This window comes from Cucumis sativus, unplaced genomic scaffold (genome assembly GCF_000004075.3).
Source record: "Cucumis sativus cultivar 9930 unplaced genomic scaffold, Cucumber_9930_V3 scaffold38, whole genome shotgun sequence".
NCBI lineage: Eukaryota > Viridiplantae > Streptophyta > Magnoliopsida > Cucurbitales > Cucurbitaceae > Cucumis > Cucumis sativus.
This window is the reverse complement of record NW_022279547.1, coordinates 338,675-362,914: the sequence shown is the minus strand read 5'-3', so window position 1 is coordinate 362,914 and position 24,240 is coordinate 338,675. Positions and strand designations below refer to the sequence as shown.

Genomic DNA, 24,240 nt, shown 5'->3' with positions numbered 1-24,240 from the left:
ACGCAATATTAAATTTTCATTTTCTATATACAAATGTAAAAGAAAAATATTGTAGTTCCTAAAATAATATTAATTTTATTGATTTGTTGGTGTGAGAAAAAAATATGTATTTGAGTGAGTATAAATTTATACTTAGTAAGAGACCCATAGTGGTCTCACTATGTGTCTGTTAACCTTTCGTTAGAGTCCTGTAGCATGGTATCGCATACTATTGCACTCCCGAACGCATACTATCAAGTGGTTCCGTAGGGACACATCTAGGCTCTCGGTGAACCCGAAGGAATCATCCTATAGGAGAGTCAGACTGTAAGTGATCCTGTCGAATCACATCTCAAACAAGTCACACATGCATACATAGGTGGTGACCCTGATGGACCCCATACGGTACAACTCTAATAGGCAAAACTAACAGAACACTATAGCCTATACATGTTTATCATAAGATCAACATCTTAGCTCAATTACACATAACTCAAAAGTAACATATTTGATTATAGCATGCCTCAACAAATAATACTATATCTAAATCATAATATGGTTTTCAAAGTAACTATTTATACGACCATCTCAAACAACATAATTCAACTCATTCCAGTGCTAACTCATTTTAGACCCAAAACAATAATTATTTGGGTGTACCAAACCCAACAAGAATTAAGCAAAAACTCACAAAGGGCTTAAATATGTTGCAGACGGTTAAAACTGAAGGTGGCTCGACTAACAACGCTTCAGCTCGAGTCTTGAGACTCACGGCTGGCATACGACTCACACAGGAATGGCTCAGTTGCGCGTGGCTCGCGTATGGCTTACACGAAACGGCTCGGATCCACAGAGATGACTCACGAGGCTCGGTGAAGGAATACGACTCGAACTAACACGACTTGGACATGTGGCTCGCAAAAAGAAAACTTTCACAGCTTGCATCCTTCACTGTCAAGCACGATGATGTCCGGCGGTGCTGTGCGAGTGGAGGCAACGACGGGTGATGGTTTCAACGGAAGAGAGGGTTCTGACCGATGATGTGGAGGAGGAACGCACAGAGGAAGACAGGGGTTGTTCGACGGTTCGATGCAACACGCGTTGACACGGCTGGAGAGAAACGAACGGTTGTGCTTCGTGACCGTGACGCTTCGACTATGCGACTGAGACAGGGACTCTCTCACCGGAGTGCTGCATTCGATGATGGCTGGAGGAGCGGGCGACAGCTACTCTAGGGTTAAATGGTGAAGAAGAAAGAGTGGGGTGGAGAAGATGAGCACAAAATACGAGAGAGACTTGTTTAATATATACAATAATAATAAGTATTATTATTATTATTGTCATTATCTTTATTATCATTATTTAATTTCCCCAACGAACTCATTTTTTCTATTTCAATTAATTTTTCTCTTTCTTCATTACTAACTCAATCCATCATCAATAACTTCTCTTGTTTCCTTAATAATTATATTATCCCATAATATAATTATTCTTATTCGTCTATAACTTTGCTTATACCCATAAACAATAATTACTCATAATACTTTCAACTTTACAAATTTAATTTACCAACCAATCAATCCAAAAATTACCACTTTAACAAAATGATTTCAAATTTCAGAATTAACCACATATCATTCCAACGCACTTAACTTCCACAAATCAAATAATTTCACACATAACACCCAATTTTTTTTAATATAACCCACATTAAAGTTAACTTACTAGTTTTGGGGTGTTGTAATCTTTCCTCCTTTGAGAAACTTTCGTCCTTGAAAGATCTAATCCTCGAATAGCTCGGGATAATGCGCTCTCATGTTGTCCTCTTTCTCTCAAGTAGCTTCCTCAACCTCGTGGTTTCGCCACAAAACCTTGACCAATGTAATTCCTCTGTTACAAAGCAGTTTAACTTCCTTAGCCAAAATCTCAACTGGTCGCTCCTCATAGCTTAAGTTGTCGTTAATTTGCAATGGTTTGTAGTCGACTATATGTGAGGGATCTGCCACATACTTCCTCAGCATGGAGACATGAAACACATCATGAACTGCAGATAATTGCGGAGGCAAGGCCAAATGATAAGCTACAGGGCCAATCCTTTCAAGAATCTCAAACGACCCTACAAAACGTGGACTCAACTTCCCTTTCTTCTCGAATCTTAGAACACCCTTTATAGGTGCTACCTTCAGAAAAATCATGTCTCCTACGTCAAACTCAAGATCCCTACGTCGTTCATCAGCATAGTTCCTCTGTCTGCTCTGTGTTGTCAATATGCGAGCTCAAATTTTCTGTGTGGCTTCGTTGGTGGGCTGAACTAGTTCAAGGCCTAACATTCTCTGCTCACCAACCTCATCCCAACAAACCGGGAATCTACAATTTTTACCATACAAAGCTTCAAACGGTGCCATGCCAATGGTAGCTATTATAGGCGAACTCCATCAAGTTCAAGGGAGTCCCAACTCCCTAAGAACTCCAACACACAAGCTCGCAACATATCCTCCAGAATCTAATTCAAACGCTCTATCTGACCATCAGTCTGAGGATGAAAAGTTGTACTGAAGTCCAATCTCGTGCCCATGGTAGCCTGAAGTCCTTTCCAGAACTTGAAAGTAAAACGGACATCTCTATCAAAAACAATGGATACCGATACCCTATGCAACCTCACTACTTCAGTTATATACAATTATATGGGTTGCCCGGGACTCAAACCCAGAACTTGTGCCCACTTACTGGCAGTATAAGTGGACTTCCCTGGAATGAAGTGTGCTGACTTCGTGAGTCTGTCAATAACAACCCATATCACTGTATAACTCTTCAGGGTCCTAGGTAGTCCAGAAATGAAGTCCATAGATACATTTTTCCACTTCCACTCTGGCACACCCAAGGGTTGTAACAACCCTGCTGGCTTTTGTCTTGGTGCCTTCACTTTCTGGCACACCAGACATTTACTAACAAAATCTGCCACCTCTCTCTTCATATTTCTCCACTAGTAAACTCGCTTCAAATCCTAGTACATTTTTGTACTGCCTGGATGCATAGAAAATGGGGAACTATGGGCCTCAGTCAACAACTCGGTCTTAACTGTATTGTCTGCTGGCACACATAATCGTTTGTCAAACACGAGTCCCTCATCAGTGGATATAGAGAACTCCTCAACTTGCCCTCCTTCTACTAAGCGGCGCTTATCCACCAAATAAGGGTTAGTGAGCTGGGCAATAATAATTCTCTGCCTCAAAGTTGGCTGTACTGACAATTGAGCTAACTGTGAGGTAACTTCCCCTACTAAAATTACAAGCTCAGCTCTCTCAAGGTCTCTATGCAAATGAACCTGCCTAATAATGAGTGCTGCAGAATGTGATATCTTCCTACTAAGAGCATCAACTACCACATCCGCCTTACCTGGGTGGTATAAAATCTCATAGTCATAGTCTTTAACCTACTCGAGCCATCTTCGCTGCCTCAAATTCAACTCCTTCTGAGTGAAGAAGTACTTCAAGCTCTTATGGTCGGTGAAGATCTGAATCTTCTCACCGTATAAATAGTGCCTCTAAATCTTTAGTGCAAAAAACTACTGCAGCCAACTCTAAATCATATGTAGGATAGTTTTGCTCATGACTTTTCAACTGACGAGAAGCATAAGTAACCATCATATCTTGTTGCATCAAAAAGCAACCCAGTCCTTTCTTAGAGGCATCATTGTATATCACATAATTACCAGATCCATTAGGCACTGTAAGGACCGATGCAGTAACGAGTTTTTGCTTGAGATTCTAGAAACTGCTCTCACACGCTAGACTCCAAACAAAAGGAGTCCCCTTCCTGCTTAGTTGGGTCAAAGGACTAGCTATATGACTCTAACAGGCAAAACTAACAAAACACTAGCCTATACATGCTTATCATAGCATCAACATCTTAGCTCAGTTACACATAACTCAAAAGTCACATATTTGATCATAGCATGCCTCAACAAAGAATATATATCTAAATCATAATATGGTTTACTAAGTAACTATTTATACGGCCATCTCAAATAGACATATTATACATCTCTTACTTACACTACTAAACAATACATAACATACATGCAACTTCCAAGTAGGGTTTAGTACGAAAAATCTCTTACCTGGAGATTCACAAAAGAAATAGTACTCCTCTGATTGAGAGTCAAATCCTCACAATAAACTCAGTCCTAAACATGAACAAAATTAAACTTAATAATTTTGTCAATCTATCACTTTACTGTTTAATTAGGCAACCAATTCAATCAAACTTACCCCAAAGATTTAAAGTTGATCTCAATACAACCTTAAATTGAAATTTGCACAATTCAATTCCTCAACCACACCTTAACCTTCAAAAAACATAATACAACTCATTCCAGTGCTAACTTATTTAAGACCCAAAACAATAATTATTTGGGCGTACCAAACCCAACAAGAACTAAGCAAAAACTGAAGGTGGCTCGGCTAGCAAGGCTTCGGCTCGGGTCTTGAGACTCACGGCTCGCATACGGCTCACACAGGATCGACTCAGTTGTGTATGGCTCGCGTACGGCTTACATGGAACGGCTTGGATCAACAGAGATGACTCACGCGGCTCGGTGAAGGACACGGCTTGAACTGACGCGGCTTGGACGTGTGGCTCGCGAAAAGAAAATTGTCATGGCTTGCATCCTTGACTGTCAAGCGCGATGATGTCCGGCGGTGCTGTGCAAGTGGAGGCTACGACCGATGATGGTTTCGACAAAAGAGAGGGTTACGATCGACGACGCGAAGGAGGAGCGCACGGCGGAAGATAGGGGTCGTTCGACTGTCCGATGCAACACGAGTCGACACGGCTGGAGAGAAACGAACGGTTGTGCTTCGTGACCGTGATGCTTCGACTATGCGACCGTGACGAGGACTCTCTCACTGGAGTGTTGTGCGCGACGATGGCTGAAGTGGGGCGGCGACTGCTCTAGGGTTGAATGGTGAAGAAGAAAGAGGGGTGGAGAAGATGGACATGAAAAATGAAAGAGGCTTATTTAATATATACAATAATAATAATAATACAGTATTATTATCATTACTATTGTCATTATCTTTATTATCATTATTTAATTTCCCCAACGAACTCATTTTTTTCTATTTCAAATAATTTTTCTCTTTCTTCATTACCGACTCAATATATCATCAATAACTTCTCTCTTTTCCATAATAATTATATTATCCCATAATATAATTATTCTTATTCCTCTATAACTTTGCTTATACTGATAAACAATAATTACTCATAATACTTCAAACTTTACAAATTTAATTTACCAACCAATCAATCCAAAAATCACCACTTTAACAATAGGATTTCAAATTTCAGAATTAACCACATATCACTCCAACGTACTTAACTTCCACAAATCAAATAATTTCACACATAACACCTAAAAAATTTCAATATAACACACATTAAAGTTAACTTACTAGTTTTGGGGTGTTATATTGAAATCAATCATTTCCTTCATCCACCTTCATCTACGTTTGTGCCCAGCTCTCACGACCACCATCAAAATATTTTTCTCTCCAGTGAATCGTGTTTGTGAGATAGCCAGATTCAGCATTCACCACCCACAAATCTCCAACTCTGAACCCATTCGGTTAGATACCCACCTAAAATCGGACTGATTCTGATTCAGCAGTTACAACCCACACGTTTCAGCAGTCACCGGTGAACCTATTTGATGAGATATCTGGTGAACCCATTAGTTTTGTAGCTTTAAAAAAGATAAACTCTTATACTTTTGTGTACGTTACTCTGAACGCTTTTGTTTACTGTGATGTTCTATGCTAATTTGTATTGTTTTCTAACATATCTTCCAATTGCTAGGAAGAAGTTGCTTAAGTGATTCTTAAAGAAGGGTAAGGAGAGGTAATGATTCATACTCCTTGAAAATTAAATCCGTATTTTTATTTATTTGTATTATCTTTAAGATTTTGAAAAGTTTTTTTTACGCTTGTGTATCCAAAGAATGAATGGATGCTTTCGATTTGTAATTATTGAATTGGTTTGTGCTTCAATATTACAAAATCTTGGAGCATGCATGCATGTATATTTTAATTGATTGTGCGATGATAATATACTCATGCACACGAGTGCACATGCACTTTTTGTATTTAATTGAAGTTTCTCTTCTTTTTTTTTTAAGTTGCTCATCGGTCTTTTGTAGATATATTTGGTACTTGGTATATGTTGTCAGTATTTAAGCGTGTCGGAGGGCTTTTTAACACACCTCAAATTGTTAGTAAAAGAAAATCAAACTAATTACTTCCATTCATTTGGAATTATAATGTCATAATGATGGTTAGAAGTTTGTGTTTGGTCTTCGTCGATGGTTTTAATTTGAGATTTGCTTGTTAGTTGATTGAGTGATATGATTACGAGTTTTGTAGTTGTTTGAGTGTATATAGAACTTTTTGGTTGTTTGGGTTTATATAGAACTTGTTAGTACGTTTTTGGAATGTGGATAAGAATTTAATTTCTTTTTCATATGTGCTTATTTGATAGTCTTGCTTTATTCTAATTGTTTGGTTGTTGGGTGTATATAGAAATTTACATTAATTATATTTAGTCTTCAACTTTTTAGGTATTATTGTTGATTATAGTTGAGTTCACAAGTGTAAGATTACTTAAATATTCCTTATTGTTTTTTTGACATTTTTTTGTAGATTAAATTGCATCCTTATATAATATGGATAAGCCATGGATGAAAAATAATAGAATGTTAACTGATTATGTTGTTGGGGTTGAGATGTTTATTAAAAATGGGTTGAAACATTCGAAGACATCGAACATCATGACTTGTTCTCGTTTAAAGTGCGTAAATGCAAAGACTTTACATGTGAATACAATTAGAGATCACTTATTATTTTTTAACGGCATCGATAAGAGTTATCAAGTATGAATTTTTCATGGTGAATCACTACCAATGAAGAGAAACAATGAAAGTGTCTTTAGTAGTGCAAGAGAAGAAATTAACGTGGATGATGTTGATGACATAATTGGGATGTTTGATGTTGGTGACATAATTGGGATGTTTGAGGGTGCACACAATTATTTTAATGACCAAGTTAGAAAATTTTGAGAAACTACTAGATGATGCCAAGAAACCATTATATCCTAATTGTAAAATTTTTACCAAAATATCTACATTGATAAAATTATATAATTTGAAAGTTAAATTTGGATGGAGTGAAAAGAGTATCACGGAGTTGTTAAAATTAATTGGTGACATCTTACCTACTCCTAATGAAATCCCTACTTCTACTTATGAAGCAAAAAGATTTTGTGTACTCTTGGAATGAAGTACGAGAAGATACATAAATGTAGAAATGATTGTTCCTTGTTTAGGAAAGAACTCTCTTATGCAAATGTACGCCCCTTTCGTGATGTTATTATTTTTAGATTTTGAGTTTTCACTTATAGTCATCGGATATAGTGTGTTTATTTGATATGTGAATATATATATGTGTGTGTGTGTGTGTGTGTTGGATGATGTGTATTTGTTGTAGTACTTTATGGAAGTGTGAAAAAGTGTGTTGGTATATTATGTGTTGGATCTTATTCATTGCGGGTGAAATAGGAATCCTATTGGTTTGTCATAGAGGACAACATGCATTTATTTGATATGTGAATATATATAGGTGTTGGATTATATGTATTTGTTTAATTCTATATGGAAGAAGTGTGGAAAAGTGTATTTGATGTGTATAAGGTTTGCCATGGAGTAGTAGCTCTAGCATTCTATAGCTAGCAAGCGTGCCAACAATTTTTTTTACATTTTTCACAATATACGATGATGAACATTTCCTCTCATAATTCGAGACAAATAATATCGGTTTTGATGTCATAAAAAATGGACAATAATGCAACAATATAATAAAAATAAATTTAAAAATGGCCAGAAACAAGGTTTTGATGTCGTTTTAAAAATGACATTAAAGGTGTCTTTAATGTCAGTTTAGAAATGACATCAAAGGCCTCTTTAATGTCGGTTTAAAATCAAAATCAAAGGCCAAGGACATTCAAGACCTTCAATAAAACCATCAAAGATATTGATTTTAAATTGACATTAAAGGCCTTTGATGTCGGTTTTAAACCGACATTAAAGAGGCCTTTAATGTCGTTTCTAAACCAACATTAAAGTCAAATCGACATTAAAGGCCTTTTATAATGCTTGCAAAGACATTAAAGGCAAAATTTCTTCTAGGGATTTGAGAATTTTTGGATGTGTCATATATGTTCCAATTGCTCTATTACAACGTACTAAGATGGATCCTCAAAGAAGGCTAGAAATATATGTTGGATTCGATTCTCCATAAATTATTAAATATCTTGAAATCTTGAACCTCTTACGGGTCTACATGATTTATTGATTATCATTTTAATTAGACAAATTTTTCAACGTTATAAGGAGAAATTAAAAAAATTGGAAAAAGAAATTACATGAAATGTATCATTATTGTCTCATTTGGATCCTCGTACAGATCAATGTGAACTTGAAGTTCATAAAATAATTCATTTGCAAAATATATATAGCAAATCAGTTACTAGATGCATTTGTAGATGCAAAGAAAGTAACTAAAACACATATCAGAGTTGCAAATGTCTCATAAAAAATTGATATCCCAACATAACAACTTGTCATTAAAGATAAAAATCCTTGAAATAGAAATTGAGTCAATAACTCGATTAAGGATATGGATGTTCCAGAAGAAATCCTATGGCACAAAATATCGAAGAAGATAAAACAACTAAGACAGGAAAGAGATGGAATATAATTAATGCAGTTGTTGATAATAGTTTGCACTTGATACTATATTAAAAAATGAAGATCCATAACCAAAATTCGTTGAAGAATGTCGACAGAGAAAATATTGGTCTTTGTGGAAAGAATCAATTGAGGCAAAATTAAATTCACTTTCAAAATGTCAAGTTTTTGAATCAGTAGTCCAAACAGCAAAAGGTGTCAAACCTGTGGAATATAAATGGATATTTGTGAGAAAAAGAAATGAAGATAATGAGATTGCAAGAGATGAAGGAAGATTAGTTGCACAAGGTTTTTCACAAAGACCTGGTATTGACCATGAGGAGACATATTCTCTGATGGTGGATGAAATCACATTAAGATTTTTTATTGGCTTGGTTGTGTATAAAAATTTGGACATGCATCTTATGGATGTAGTCATAACATATTTATATGGATCTCTTGATAATGATATTTAAATAAAAGTTCTAGAAGGATTTAAGATACTTGAAATATATAAATCAAGTTTTCGAGAACTATATTCAATAAAGTTACAGAGATCATTATATGGATTAAAACAATCAATACTAATGTGGTATATAATCATCTGAGTGAATATTTGTTGAAAGAAGGATATCAAAATATTCAAATATGTCCATGCATTTTTATAAATAAATCATAGCCAAGATTTGCTATTATAACTCTATATGTTGATGACTTAAATATAGTCTGAACTCTTGAAGAGCTTTCAAAGACAATAAAATATCTTAAGAAAGAATTCAAGATGAAAGACCTCGGAAATACAAATTTTTGCCTCAGTTTGCAATTTGAGCATTTGGCAGATGAGATATTTGTTTATCAATCAACTTATATTGGAAATTTTTTTAAAAGACTTTATATGGATAAAGCACATCCATTGAACATTCCAATGCAAGTTCGTTTACTAGATGTAAAGCAATATATATTTCAACCCCGAGTTGATAATGAAGAACTTCTTGACCTATAAGTACCATATCTTAGTGCAATTGTTACACTTATGTATCTTGTTAATAATACAAGACCAGATATTGTATTTTTAGTAAATTGATAACTACATCTTCCTTTGTGGACTTAGAAGCACTGTGGTTTCTTTAAGAAGTTTGAATATAGTCTTTGTTATTGTGTAGAATTGTAAGCTGCTAGTTTTCTTGTTAAGGCTCATTCAATTTCCCATTTTAATCATTTCACTTAAAATTGTTGACCCACTTGCATCTTGGAGTTATTTTATTTCAAATTCTTGATAAGCAAATCAAAATTTGGGACGTATCTACTGGACAATGTAATATAACTGTGCAACATCATACAGACAAGGTAAGAATCTCAATTGTATTGCTTTGATCGTGCGTGTTCGAGTTCATTCATTCAAACTTGCACCAACAATGATCTGTTCATGAGCATGAATGTAAGCAAGCTTTGAGACATCTCACATTCACCTTTTGCTGAATTTTATACATAAAAAGTGAAAAGTCTAAATTTGAGCATTTTCATATTAATTGGTTTGATCTTTTTTTTTTTTTTTAGGATTAAATCTATTATCATTAATCCTTCTAGGAAAGAGTATGGTTTGATGGTGAATTACTACACAAGGAGAGGTGATATGAACGGTGCACGTGAAATCTTTGAAAATATGCGAGCTAGGGAAATAGAACCATGGTCTCATGTCTACACAAAGTAATAACTACTCCTATTTTCTCCCTTTCTTTCGTCATATGTTAATTTGATCTCAATGTTAGCTTAATATTTTTGCTTCATTTATTGACATAAAGGTCACCATTCTAGTTTTGAATATGGTTAAAGTTTGATTGATTTGTATAGAAGGCCAATTAAGTATTTTATGCTTGAAATATATTTTTGATGGTAGATATGTCATTGCAAAAGTATATTTACTATATTAATTCAATCTAAATATTTTTCAAGTGTGTCGTTTTGCGATAATAGTAAGCTTTAATGATGTGCAACATTATTCATACCATCTTTTGTTAGAAAAATGAAAGAAGAGAAGGAGGCATAGAAATGAGCTTGGTAACTTACACCATTCTTGTTGGTGGATTTGCCAAAATGAAAAATGCAGAGTAATTATTATTAAATGTGTGCATGCGTAGGTTCATAAAATTTTCGTTATATATATATACATATATTTCTTTTGCATATATAACGTTATAAAATATGGCCACGGGCGTGTTGCACTCATAGAAGTACATAATCATTGTGATGCTATTGTGGATGGAGCAAATGTTGGCCTCTGTCAACATAATTTTGTAGATTATGGATTTAATCTTCCTCATGTTGTAAAGTATATATTTTGGTCTTACATAGCCAGCCAAGCTAAGCGATTATGAAGATTTGTTTAGCATTTTATGAGAATGGTGATGCATTAAAGATTCGATTTTATTGAAATCTTGTTCCTTTTAATAAAGATGTAGCACTTCATTTCACATGCTATCTGTCAATGCTCATCATATATTAATTTCTAACTCGCACATCCTATTACTTGTAAATTGATGCATATGATGCTTTTTATGCTAGGATCAAATTTATTTTGTAGATATTTATGTTTTTTTTTTTTTTTGGTATAGCTATTTGGAGTGTTATGTGAAGCAAAATATCTTTAGAATGTGATGCGTTTTGGTTTTCGATTGAGATTAGTCTTGGTAATTAATTGTTTTCAATTGTGTTTTATTTTATCTTTTAGTTAATTTTAGTAGTAATGTTTTTGTTTTCTTTAGTTTAGTTTGAGTATTAGTCTGTTTTGATATATTTGTAGGTTGCATCTATTTTTCCATATATTTATCTTTGATCAATACCTAGCTAGTGGAGTATGGACTTCCTTATATTCCATGTTCTTTTACTATTTGGGATTTTCACCTTCGATATATGAAATTCATTAACTATTTTCATTTGAAAGGAAAAACGATCCAATAGGAGTTTGTAAGATTATTTATCATCTCCATTATTCAACTTTCTCTATAAAAACAATGTTGTTATTGATGGGTAAATTTATACAATTAAGAGTAAGAAGCCTGTAGACTAACATTGCTAAATTGAACATTTAAAATTTGCTTTGAAGTCAGAGTCGAGGATAGTATAATTATTCTTTAGTTGTATTCCTCTTTTTGTTGTTGATCTTTGAAGAACCAAATCAGGTTAACGAGTTGTTTGATAAAAGCTAATTTTCTTCTTTATTTCTGCAGTACTTTTGAGTTGTCATTTCAATCGTCTTCTTTGTTGTTGCTACATTATTTACTTTACGAAAACTTTGTAGTAATTTTTAATTTTCCACATTTAGATTGCAGTCTGTTTAGTTTGATTTTAAATAATATGTACTAATTTTGCAGATTCTAGATTTAATCTTCCTCAGGTTGTAAAGTATATTTTGGTCTTAGATAGCCAGCCAAACTAAGCTAAGCGATTGTGTAGATGGAAGCGATCGTTGAAAGTTGAAGATTGTGAAGGCGTTTAAGATTTCTTATTTAAGTCTTGTATTAGGATCTAGTTTCATGTATTATTGTAGAATGTATATACAAACGCAATATTAAGATTTCATTTTCTGTATACAAATGTAAAAGAAAAATATTGTAGTTTCTAAAATAATATTAATTTTATTGATTTGTTGGAGTGAGCAAAAAAATATTTATTTACACGTATCTAATGTCAGTTTATAAAAAATAGACAACAATGCAACAATTAAATAAAAATAAATTTTGTAAAAATAGATCCAAAAACAAGATTTTAATGTCAGTTTAAAAACGACATAAAAGGCAAACCGACACTAAAGGTCAACAATAACACCATAAAAATTGTCAGTTTAAAACTGACATCAATGGTCATTAATGTCGCTTTTAAACCGACATTAATGATGTCTTTGATGTCGTTTTTAAATCGATATCAAAGTAAAAACGACATTAAAGGCCTTTAATAAGGCTAGCATAGATGTCGGTTCCGAACCGACACCAAAGGTCATTAATGTCGGTTTAAAACCGACATTAAATGGTAAATTTCTTCTAGTGTCAGATTCCTCTGAAAGCTGATAATTCTCCCTTTCGTCGACTCAAACTCAGACCTCCTTTACTCAAATTTATCCGGTAGCCCTACTCTAGAAACTAGAGTCAATTTGTGAACTATTGAGAGTAATTTCAACCAAAACGCACAAGTATGATAGGAGAAATGTCATTCTAAAGTTTCTTATTTATATTGAGTCTTACATGAGCCTTTATTGACACGACCTACTTGCCGAAATTTAACTTAAGTATGTAGAGAACACTTGTAAAGTACCCATGGACTCCACCTCTTCATTATCTTGTCTAACCAAAACACGTAAGTGTGGAACATCAAGATAAACACCTAACTAACTTCAAACATGGCCGCAAGCACTCCTTCCTCGCGTGCAAGTCTACTCGCCCAACATCATGTTGTCTAGCTTTCTCGCCTAGCATCTTAACGCTTAATAACCTCTAAATGACAAGCTTTCCTCGCCCTAAAAAACTTTCTCGCATAGCCTTGCTAACCTCTTTTGCTCTCGATCGCCTAGGGACACTCTTCACCATCCAATAACCTCTACGGACAAGCATTGTCGCCTAGCCAAACACACACTCAAGCTTAGCTACCTACCTTGTCCAAACGCCTAAATAACCACTTTAGAGGTTATATTTCCTTCTTTTGGCTGCCTACACATCACCCTATAACCTCTAAACGCTTTGTCCTTAAACCTTTGACACTTAGTCAATTATTTTTACGGTTAAATTTGGGTCTTAAATCATGTATTAAAATAAACCAAATTTTAAACTACTCATAATTTAAATTTTTTAAGTGAATACTATTTTTTAATAAAATTTTAGTTTTTGTTTAATGATAAATAAAACTTTAGAGATCACCCGATTCTTTTTATAGTTGTATCCACAAAATAGGAGAGATTTCATTTTTTTTTTAAAAAAAATCAACTTTAAACGTGTATGCACAAAAATATGGAAGATTTTTTCTTCCTTCTTTTAGGGTGAATTTTAGATTTTAAGGATAAAATCTATTTTTTAAAAAAGAAATTTTACTTTGAAAAGTAGGTGAGATTTTAATTTTTTTTTAAAGGTGAAATTAGGTAAAATATCCCTATAATCATTCACTAAAAGGGGCAGATGATGTTTCTCCCACAGCCCCTTTATAAATATATATACACATACACACACATATAGAAAATGGGGAATTTTCAAAAAGAGTAAACAATTTACCCTCAATAAAATATTTACATTTTCATACAAATTTTTGTATTTCATAGAAAAGAAACTGTAATTGATTTTATTTTTGTCTTTCAATAGTTTGTTTTTATGAAGTTTAAATAATTTGTTTTTTTTATTGTTTTTTATTGTAATTGACATGATATTACAATGATTTTATGAACAGAAAAAAAAACTATTCAATTGGTCACTACAGAAGACAAAGAAATAAAAAAGTGAATTCGAACTTCATTATAAGATTGGAGATTTCACAAATGATTCAATTTGAAATCAAAAAAGACATATTGACATATTACTTGAAAGTGTGTCATAGATTTAAGGCTTCACAATTTACCAAATCTTCATCATATTTACCATTTTTACGAACTGGGTGAAAGAAAAGTTAGAAAGGGTGTGCATTATATCATAACAACTACATGAAAGAGTGGAGGAGTGTAAACGGATTGAGTTGGGTTGGACGACATTCCTAACCCAACCCATATTTTTAGCTTGGTTGGATTGACAATATGAATAACCCAAATAGTATTTTTAACCAACCCAATCAAACCCTTAAATTATGGAATAAGTTGGGTTGGGTTGTCGAGTTGAGAAGAAGATGGCGAACGTCGGAGATTGTGAACACTAGAGATGAGAGATCCAAACGAGAGGGAGAGAGTGAGTCAGAGAGATAAGGAGTGATGTGAAGACTGAAGTTGAATGAAGTGAGGATGAGGAGTAAGTCTCTGAGCTACTTCTTTTCCATTTACTAAACTAATAATATAAATAAATAAATAATAAATATATATATATATATATATATATATATATATATATATATATATATATATATATATATATATATATATATGTATGTATATGTAAGACCTAGATCCAAAAGGTAAGTCCTATTGAAAAAGAGCCTTGTTGAAAAAGGGAGTTCATTTGAGTATAAGTGTTATCGAGTTAGAGTAAGTTGACCACCATTAATCGCTTCCGACCAACCTCTGATGACTAGTTTTTGACAATTGTAGTTGACCAAACTTCGAATGCTTGTTTTATGGCAATAGTCACAAGAAAATTATTGACCACCATTAATAGTCGTCGGCGAACCTGTGGTTACTGCTTTTCTGGCTACTATTTTTTAGCAACCTTCGACGGTCAACTTTCATCTACTGTTTTTTCGACAACCATTGTTGATCGAACCCGACAATCTTTTTCTAACAACCATCGTCGATCAACTTCTGATGAACTTTTTTATGGCAACTATTTTTTTTTATCACTAGCAGTAACTTCCTTGTACCATTTTTCCCGTAATCGCTGCTGGTCAACCTCTGAAATCGTCGACCATTTTTCAGCGACTATTGCTAGACAACTTTTGTTTATTGTTGATCGACTAGCATTGTTGGCCAGCTTTCGTTGACCATTTTCGATGACCCATTACTGGTTAACTTTCCTCAACCATTGTCGGTAAACTTTTGTCGGCTGTTTTTTATGACTGTTGCTGGCAAGTATCAATGACCGTTGTTGGCCAACTATTAAGGACCATTTTTTTTTTCAATTAGCATAAAAATAGAAAAGGACAACATTGTCATCTACCTAATTATAGAAGCTACTTCTAAAGGAAGGTCAAAAATGGAAGAAAAAAATTTCTCCTCATTCAAGCTTTTATATATACTATAGATAATATAGAAATCTAAAAGGGAGTATTGCAAATATAGTTATATATTGTAAATGTACATCTATCCATAACCAACATAGGTTATCAATCGTCATATAACTCTCATTCAATTCCATGTTGTAACATTCATCCTACTAAGATTCATATTGTAATTTGTACCATGACATGACATGTCTTATAATTAGAGATATGTGATGTCTTTCTTAGATATACCATAATTGAGTTCAATTGCTTTCCATGTTTTCTCCCTTCTCTATTATTCTCTTTTGTGTTGTTTCATTGTTCTGATGTATTTTCTTTATTCTTATTTTATAGTATTAAAATCCATAACAAACACAATGAGTGTTTTTTTCTTTGAATTATCATTTATGTAAAATAAATTAATCAGGATAATTTAAGTTTGTCTTTAAAGTATAAAACAACGTAGGATAAATTTAAGATAATTTGTTGGTTTTTTCCCCCAAAAGTAGAACAAAATGCAAAATTATTTGCACCATATAGAACAATTTTGAAAAAGGAAAGAGCCCACAAGTTCATAACGTAAAATAACAAAAATACCTCGGAATTAATTGACCACAAACATACACAAAAAAAGCTTCTAATTTAAACGATAGTATAATATAGTCTAAAATATCGTTTAGATATTGATACACAATCGTTTAATGTTGGTAAGTGATCCGTTTGAATCTATTACTTATCTATTTAGGATAGACAGTGATAGTGATCTATATGAGATAGATGACGGATTGTTTAGATTTTGGAACACAGTCATTTAGTAAAAAAGAAGAAGAAAAATAAAGAAGATGAAAGATGACGTACAAGGAAGAAATTATGGAACAAGAGATGAAGAAATCACAAACAAGAAGTTGTGAGAATATGAGGAAGATATGTCGGAATTCAATACTCATCCAAAAAAATTCGAAACCAACCACGAAATCATGGAACTTGTGAAAAAATAACAATGGCTTCATGAACTTTTATTTTATTTTTATATGGACGATAAATACTTTTGATTGTTTTTTATATATATAAATTAACCAAATTTGTTCCGTGACGAAGTAGCCTAGTAATATTCTCCCTTAATCCGCTTTGGACTGTGCTTTTCTTTCCTTTTGTGTTTTGAAATACTAAACTTTTCATATTTTTTTTAAATGGAAAGATAAGCTGATTATTATTAAAACAAAATTGTTAAACTTTTTGAGAATACGAAATGAGAAATTCTTTTACATTCCAACTCTTTAGATTCCTTTAAAGAATGTGTTTACTTCTTTATTTTATATTTCATTAACGTTAATTATTTACAATTAATTGAAAAAATTATGAGACAAAATTACACATGTTTTACTTTTCTCAACAATAGAAACATAAACTTGTAAACATGAAAAACTGTAATGACTGTTCTTTACTACGAAATATATTGTCAAACAATAACCAAGATGAGAGATAATAACAAAACAACAAGAAGTAAACGAAAAAACACACGAGAATTGTGTCCGGGAAAGTTAATCCACGGAAATCAATAAGTCAAGCAATTATAAAGTTGTACTTGTATAAACACTCTTCGCTCACAAAGACAATCGTAGAACTAATTCACTGGACACTTGGGAAACATTCTCTTTAATACTTAGGCTCCCCTTAAGTATGCTACTATTAGTGAATAACTACTCAAACTCCCCTAAATAATAGAAATTCTTGATTAATCATTCCTCTTTACTTGTGAACTCCCTTCACGAATAAACTTAGACTCCCCCTAAGTTGATGAGATCTCCCTTCTCGATAGAGCCAACTTTAGGATCTCCTAAAGCAATGTCATTAGATTGGTTTCAAATTAATCTTTAGCCAAGCATTCACACGAACAACAGCCACACGCACATAGGAATGAATCCTTTGAATATCGACTCTTCTTAGCCCAAATGGTAAAGAGAAATCAAGATATATGCAGCAACCCTAGCACAAAGACTTCTTAAGCTTAAAAAGGACAACATAAACAAAGAGAAAAGCTTAGAAAAAATGGACATAATGGGTGTCCATGAGGGGTCATTATATCAACCTGTCTAATGTATGTCCCTAAAATTTTGAATACCAATAACTTGAGATGTTAAAGAAAATTGAATATGGTCTTTTAGAGCAAAGAGTACATAAAGAACACAAATAGAGAAGAAATAATAAAGATGAAAGAAATGATGCAACTTCAAGTGTTGGGAAGAAAATGATGAATAAAATGGTAATTTTAATAGTAGAACGTGAGTTACAAAGTTTTGTTTTTGAATTCTACCCCTTCTTACATTCAATTATATATATTATATGCATAATAGGGTTGGGTGAACCAGATCAGTATTTTTTTCCTCTAATTTAATCCAACCCAACCGTGATGATTATTCTAGTTTATTTTACTTAAGTGTTTAGAGTAACTGCTTTTATTGAAATAATGTTTACAAATAAGGGCCATAATTTTAGTCCAAAACGACCCCGTAGTATCTCTATTCTACCTCTTACCCCGAACATCCCCTCCCTCTTGCCTCCAAAACATCCTCTTCGTATCTTTTTTATAATTTACCGATTCTGTGGCTTTCAGTTTTCACAATTTTTTGGTAACTTCTTTTCCCCAAAGAATATTGCTCTCTTCTTCGCCGGTTCCGTCGCGAACTAATTTTCACCTCCCCAACTTCTGCCTGACTTTCTTCCGTAGGGCTGCTGGTATCCGATTCTTGTTTACAATCTGTTCCCATTCTTCCTTTGCTATCTTCGCTGCTAACATTGTTGAAATTGTTCGGTATTGCCATTTCCCGAGTTTGAATAGCTTCTTGTAGGGATTGGCTCTCAACCGAAGGCCATTCAGGTACCTTCTTCGTCCCTCTCAATTACCCTTTTTGTATTTGCATTTTAGGGATTACTTCGTATGGATATGTCACTATGATCAATCCTATTCCTGTTTCAAGAACGGGTGTTTGTTCTAGTCTTAAGGGAAAGTGAAGTATTCTCTTTCATTGTAGGTCGGATTTTTAGTCATTTTTTATTTTGTTATTCCACTCATTGAATTTAGTTGTTAAGTAGCAGGACTGGAACTACAATAGAGTAATGGCGTCTTCAGATGATGAGGCTGAGACCTTACCAGTACCACCTGTCTCAAATTATCACTTTGTGGATCACAAGGAAGAACCTATTTCATTCTCTATTTTGCCGATTAAATGGGATGAAGGGGAGAGACTGGAGGGCAGTCAAGAACCTGTTTTCCTCCATGGTACAGTTGATAATGGACTTCAAAAGGTTTATAAACAGGTTACCGCATGGAGATTTAATATTTCTGGTTCAAAGCCAGAGATATCGGTGCTTTCCAAAGAGAATGTGTGGATTACACTTCAGAAGCCTAGAAAGAGCTTTGAGGATACCATTAGAACCATCTTGATCACAGTGCACTGCCTTCATGCTTTGAAGAGGAATCCAGATACATCTAGCAAATCTTTGTGGGATCTATTAGCTAAGTCCCAGGTTCTCTTTCATTCTTGTGCAGACAATGAAAAGATTATGTTCATTTGTTTTGTTGAATAAAGTTTTTTATATGGATGTGAAGAAGAAACAAAAGGGCAGGGGGGAGGGAGGAAGGAGTTCGTGATACATTCCTAAGTCTCAAAGCCACGCCCACAGGCAATGGAGTTTCAATTAGTGCAAGATAAATAAAATTTTTGACTCAACCATTCCACAGTTCTAGGTTATGTTGACTTCCATCCTCAAAATATTTTTTATACCCTCTTTTCAGAAAGTTCCTACAGGACTTCTGGAACCATATTTATCCCCGTAGGCTTTTCATTTTCTATAAAGATAATTCCCATACAATCTGAGATCCAAGTCCTCAATTTTAGAGGGAGCTGTCCTGATCAGTTGGTGGAATGCAAGGCCCTGATTTTCTGTGGGTAATGATTGTGAAAGTACACACGGTTAATCTCCTTGCGGTCAGCTTGCAAGCACAGAGTGCAGTAGCCAAGTAGGATATATGTTTCATATCATCTCACAAGTGTTGATTTCATGGCATAAAAGAGTACAAAGACTCCAAAAACTCTAATGAAGATTCTGTTACGTTTGGGACTTTAGATGACCTTAAAATCTTGAAAATAGTGGTAGAGGGTACAATGTTTAACTAGTTGAGGTACTTAAAAAAATGTCAACAAAGAAGAGATCTGGTTTTGCACAACTTAGTCGCTGGGCTATTGAATTGAATTAATTCTACAGAATACGAGTCTTTGCCACTTGTTAATTCAAGAGATAGTAACAAGGAAATTTTGCATGTGGAACATGCATTTATTATAATTTGAATAATTTTGGAAAAAGTATAGTTACTGTTCAAATGATAGTTATTTCAGTGGTATACTTTGTCATTTTGTTTGAATTAGAAACACTTTCATAGATGATAATATTGTAGAAGAGGGGGGAGGAAAGCAAGCCCGATGCTGAAGGAGGTTACAAAAAAGTTATCCAACTGGCTGTAACTGTGTAAGGAGAAACAATGTTCTACCAGGGCCACAAAAGTAAGGGGTGTAAGAGATGATTGAAGGATTGCTCTTTGTTGTCAACATTGGATTTCCAATCTTTTAGGCTTATAGTCAAAGGATAGGGAAGATTATCTACGGATGTGCTTCATTTTGCAATTTGTATGGAGTTATGTTTGGAAAGAAATATTTAAGCTTATAATGGGCAGGAGATAGATGAATAAAACCTTTAAGTAGGAATTCTTTTAAATTTTGGGTATCTTCAATTAACATTGTGCTAAAGAACCAGATTTTGCTAAATAGATGACCTATTTGAAAACTCCATTTGGAGGGTTTGGCTTTTGGATCCCCAACCTTCCCCCACATCACTGCTGCTTATATGTTGTAAATGCCTTCGTTAATGGGTCCTTTCTATTGTATCCTGTTAGAGAAAAGGCCAAGAAAATACATGGTGGTACATAGTTTTGTAGCATCATCTTGGAGTGTTCTTTCTAAATTTTTTGTACCTATTCTCTCTCTATAGTTTTCAGTATCTTCTTTGGTTTTAGGGTTTCCTTTTTGTATATTTCATTATTTTTGATGAAATGTTGAAGTATTCATTTTCTGTAGTGCATTCCTTTCTGTTTTGTTTAAAGTGATCCATTGATATTTGATAATTCATTTTATGGATCTTGTGTCCGATTTTAACTAAATGATAAGGTTTTTTTTTCTTGTGGAGAGAGTAATATTTCATATCTCAACTGCCAATACCTGTTCTCCTGTTATTTTTTAATATACCTTCTGCCTTTTTTTCACAATACACATATTGTTTTTTTCCCCTACTTTAAATTATCGAGGTTGGTTACTGGCTTTGCAAAATTGTTTGTTTCTTAAAATCATAGTTCGATGGAATTTCCTTCCCTTTTAGCCTTCTTCTCAGAATGACATAGAAATGACAGCTCGACCAGGAAATCACACACAAAAGTGTTTCTAGTTCAAAATAATATGATCTAGTGAATAATTACAGAAGTCATTGGAAATTTTCTCCCAAGTAGAAGCATCAAGCTAAGCCTAATAAGCTATTTTGATTTTCTTATAGCTGTGATGGGAGGTGCATGAGGTCCTTTCATGCAACTGAAGAGGATGGTGATTGTTTCTCGCTCGGTCTCTCTAAAGAAGAAGTAGATGTATGATAATATTCATGTATGTTTTCTATGCTTGCAAACTCCCTTTGTTAATTTTCTTCAATATCTATGGGCTTGCTGGCAGGCAATTGAAACCTTTATTTGCAAGAATTGCGAGTACAAACAGCACCAGTGCTATGCTTGCGGGAATTTAGGTTCATCTGATCAGTCTTCTGGTGCTGAGGTATGGGATTAATAATGTTTACTGGATGTTTTTGATTTTTTTTACTTTCAATATACACTGTTTTTGCGGGGTATGTTTTTCTTAGAGAGAAACACGAATGAGAGAGAGGAAGGTGTCTTTGCGGGAATAAAATGGGTCATAAATCCAATTTGAACAAGATATCAAAGTGAAAATTACACTTTTGATCCTTGAGGTTTGTTTTGAATTGTTGTCTAAGTTTGAAAATTGAACAATCGAGTCTCCTACATTTGAAAAATGCTTGATTTTGCTCCCTTTATTAACAGGATCTACATGTGGTAATTACTATGAATAAAAATATTATTAATTAATATAAATAAGTTGAATAAAATACTAATTTTAATTTTATTGAATTCTCTCTCTCCTCTCCTCCTTCAACCCCTCTCCATCATTGTTGTGCCGCTCACCGTTGTTGCTATTAAAGGAAAAGCCCACCAGCTCCCTTTTTCTTCCTCTTCCAACAAAAAATGTAGTAAATATGAACACAAATACAAATATAGGATAATTCAATAGGATACAAATGATATGCCAATTTTTGAAAAACTAGGATATGGATACGTTGAAGATACATTATTTTAATTAAGAGAATATCAAATATATGCAGATTTAACATAAAGATGCTAAATGTAATGCACTAATAGACATGAAGTGTCAAGTTCAGTGTTTTTAAAGGCTCAAGGCGCACTAAGGCGCATTGGTCCTCTGGAGCCTAGGCACAAGGCGCAAAAAAAGGCGTGAGCTTTTTTTGATAAGACGCACTATATATAAAAAGAAAAAAAATATATATATACACTCGTAGCAGAGCAACAATGTATAAAATATAAGTACCCAATATAAGTAGCCTAAACAACAAAACACAACAGAAAACTACCCAGTATTCAACAACAAGTCAACAATCAAAATAAAAGTTCATCCCTAAAGATCAAACTCATCATCACTAAATTGATCCTCGTCTTCATTCACTCCTTCGTTAGACTTATTGCCATCAGTATCTTCTTCTTCCAAATCGAAGTCATCTAAATTTACTTGTTTGCGTTGCGTGGTAGACGAGGATGAACATGAAACATTAGTCTTTGCTCTAGAGGTACTAGCTCTAGAATAGAATGATGGTTCTTTTTGCTCCGACAGCTCTAGAAACATCACCCCACGTTAAAGAATCATCGTCAAATACCAACTCATCATCCTCCTCAGAATCGTCATCCAATCTTCCAATCAACCATTCGTTACTATCATCAATATCTTTTAAGGAGATGGGATCGACAATATCTTGTAGGTTGTATCGATGTTTTAATGCTGTGTTGTATTTGATGAACACTAGATCATTCAAACGACTTTGAGCAAGCCTATTTCGTTTCTTGCTATGAAGCTGAAAAATTAGAAAGTTTCATTATCAGTGAATCAACAAATTTTGATTCTCATTCTCAATGTACTTAAGGAGAGAAAAGGTAACTTGTTCAAACACACTCCAATTACGCTCGCATCCAGAAGCGCTACAAGTAAGACCTAAAATTCTCACATCAAACTTTTGCAAGCTTGGAGTTGATTGTCCAAAATTATCCCACCATTCCACTATAGGCACAAACAAAAAATATATATTAATAGAAGAACTTGTTGCTAGTATCGTTGAGTAATCGTTTAGTTGAAATTTACCTGGAGATATTTTGTCCCTTTGTCTGATTGCTAAAGATTGTCCGAATAATGCTTCAGCTCTCTTATACTTGCTTAGTTCTGCAAGTATTTTGTCTTGTACTTCCAATGAAGCAACCATTTTTGTTATGCATGAGTAGAGTCCATTAACTATTTCATCATCCTTCTGGATATTAGGATTCAGATAATAGAATGACAGGTTTAAATAATACCCCGCTGCATGCAGGGGACGATGCAACTGAAGCTCCATCTTTTATCAATTATGGTGAAAATGTCCTTGTATTTTTCTTCATTATTATTAAAGGATTTAGCAATAGCTTCCTTAGCTCTATCCATGGCCTCATAAATATATCCTAGGTGGCTTCTTCTCGCCATCAACCAATCTAAGAACTCGGACTAGTGGGCCAGATACTTTAAGAGTGAAAACAATTGTAGTCCAAAAACTAGCCAACAAAATAGTCTGAACTACTCGTTTCGCTTGTTGCTCCTTACTCCATTTGCTATTCTTCCATTCATCTGAAGTAAACATTTCCTCAGATTATTCTTTTGACGATGTATACTCGATAATGTAATGCAGGCAGTAGCAAAACGAGTCTTATCTAGTCTAACTAAGTCCTTTTGGTTAGTAAAACATCGCATCATGTTTAACATTCCAGGATGAACATATATGAAATTGCTAATCTCCATGCCTCTTTTCAATGCTTTTCGAATATTCGAGATCTTGTATACATCCTCCAACATCAAATCTAAGCAATGAGCGGTACACGGAGACCATATTAACTGTGGTCGCTTTGCTTCTAACAATCTCCCTATTAACAAAGAAAATAAGTACACATTTAACGTAGAACTCAACTAAATCTAACAAATTAAAGTTATAACTTGTAAGTAGTCTACATTCTTACCTGCCATCACATTTACTGAGGCACTATCGGTAACTACTTGTCCAACATTTGCTTCTCCAATTCGGTCTACAAAATTATCAAATAACTCGAACATCTTCTTTCCATCTTTCACATAAGATGAAGCATCGATGGACTCAATAAACATGGTGCCTTTAGGACTGTTAAC

The 24,240-nt window shown here is 34.0% G+C and overlaps 1 pseudogene; it reads left to right on the top strand.

Annotated features, from left to right (window-relative positions):
• The first annotated feature begins 18,167 nt into the window (after positions 1 to 18,167).
• The window catches only part of LOC116405844, a 133,422-nt pseudogene continuing 127,349 nt past the window's right edge, over positions 18,168 to 24,240 (top strand).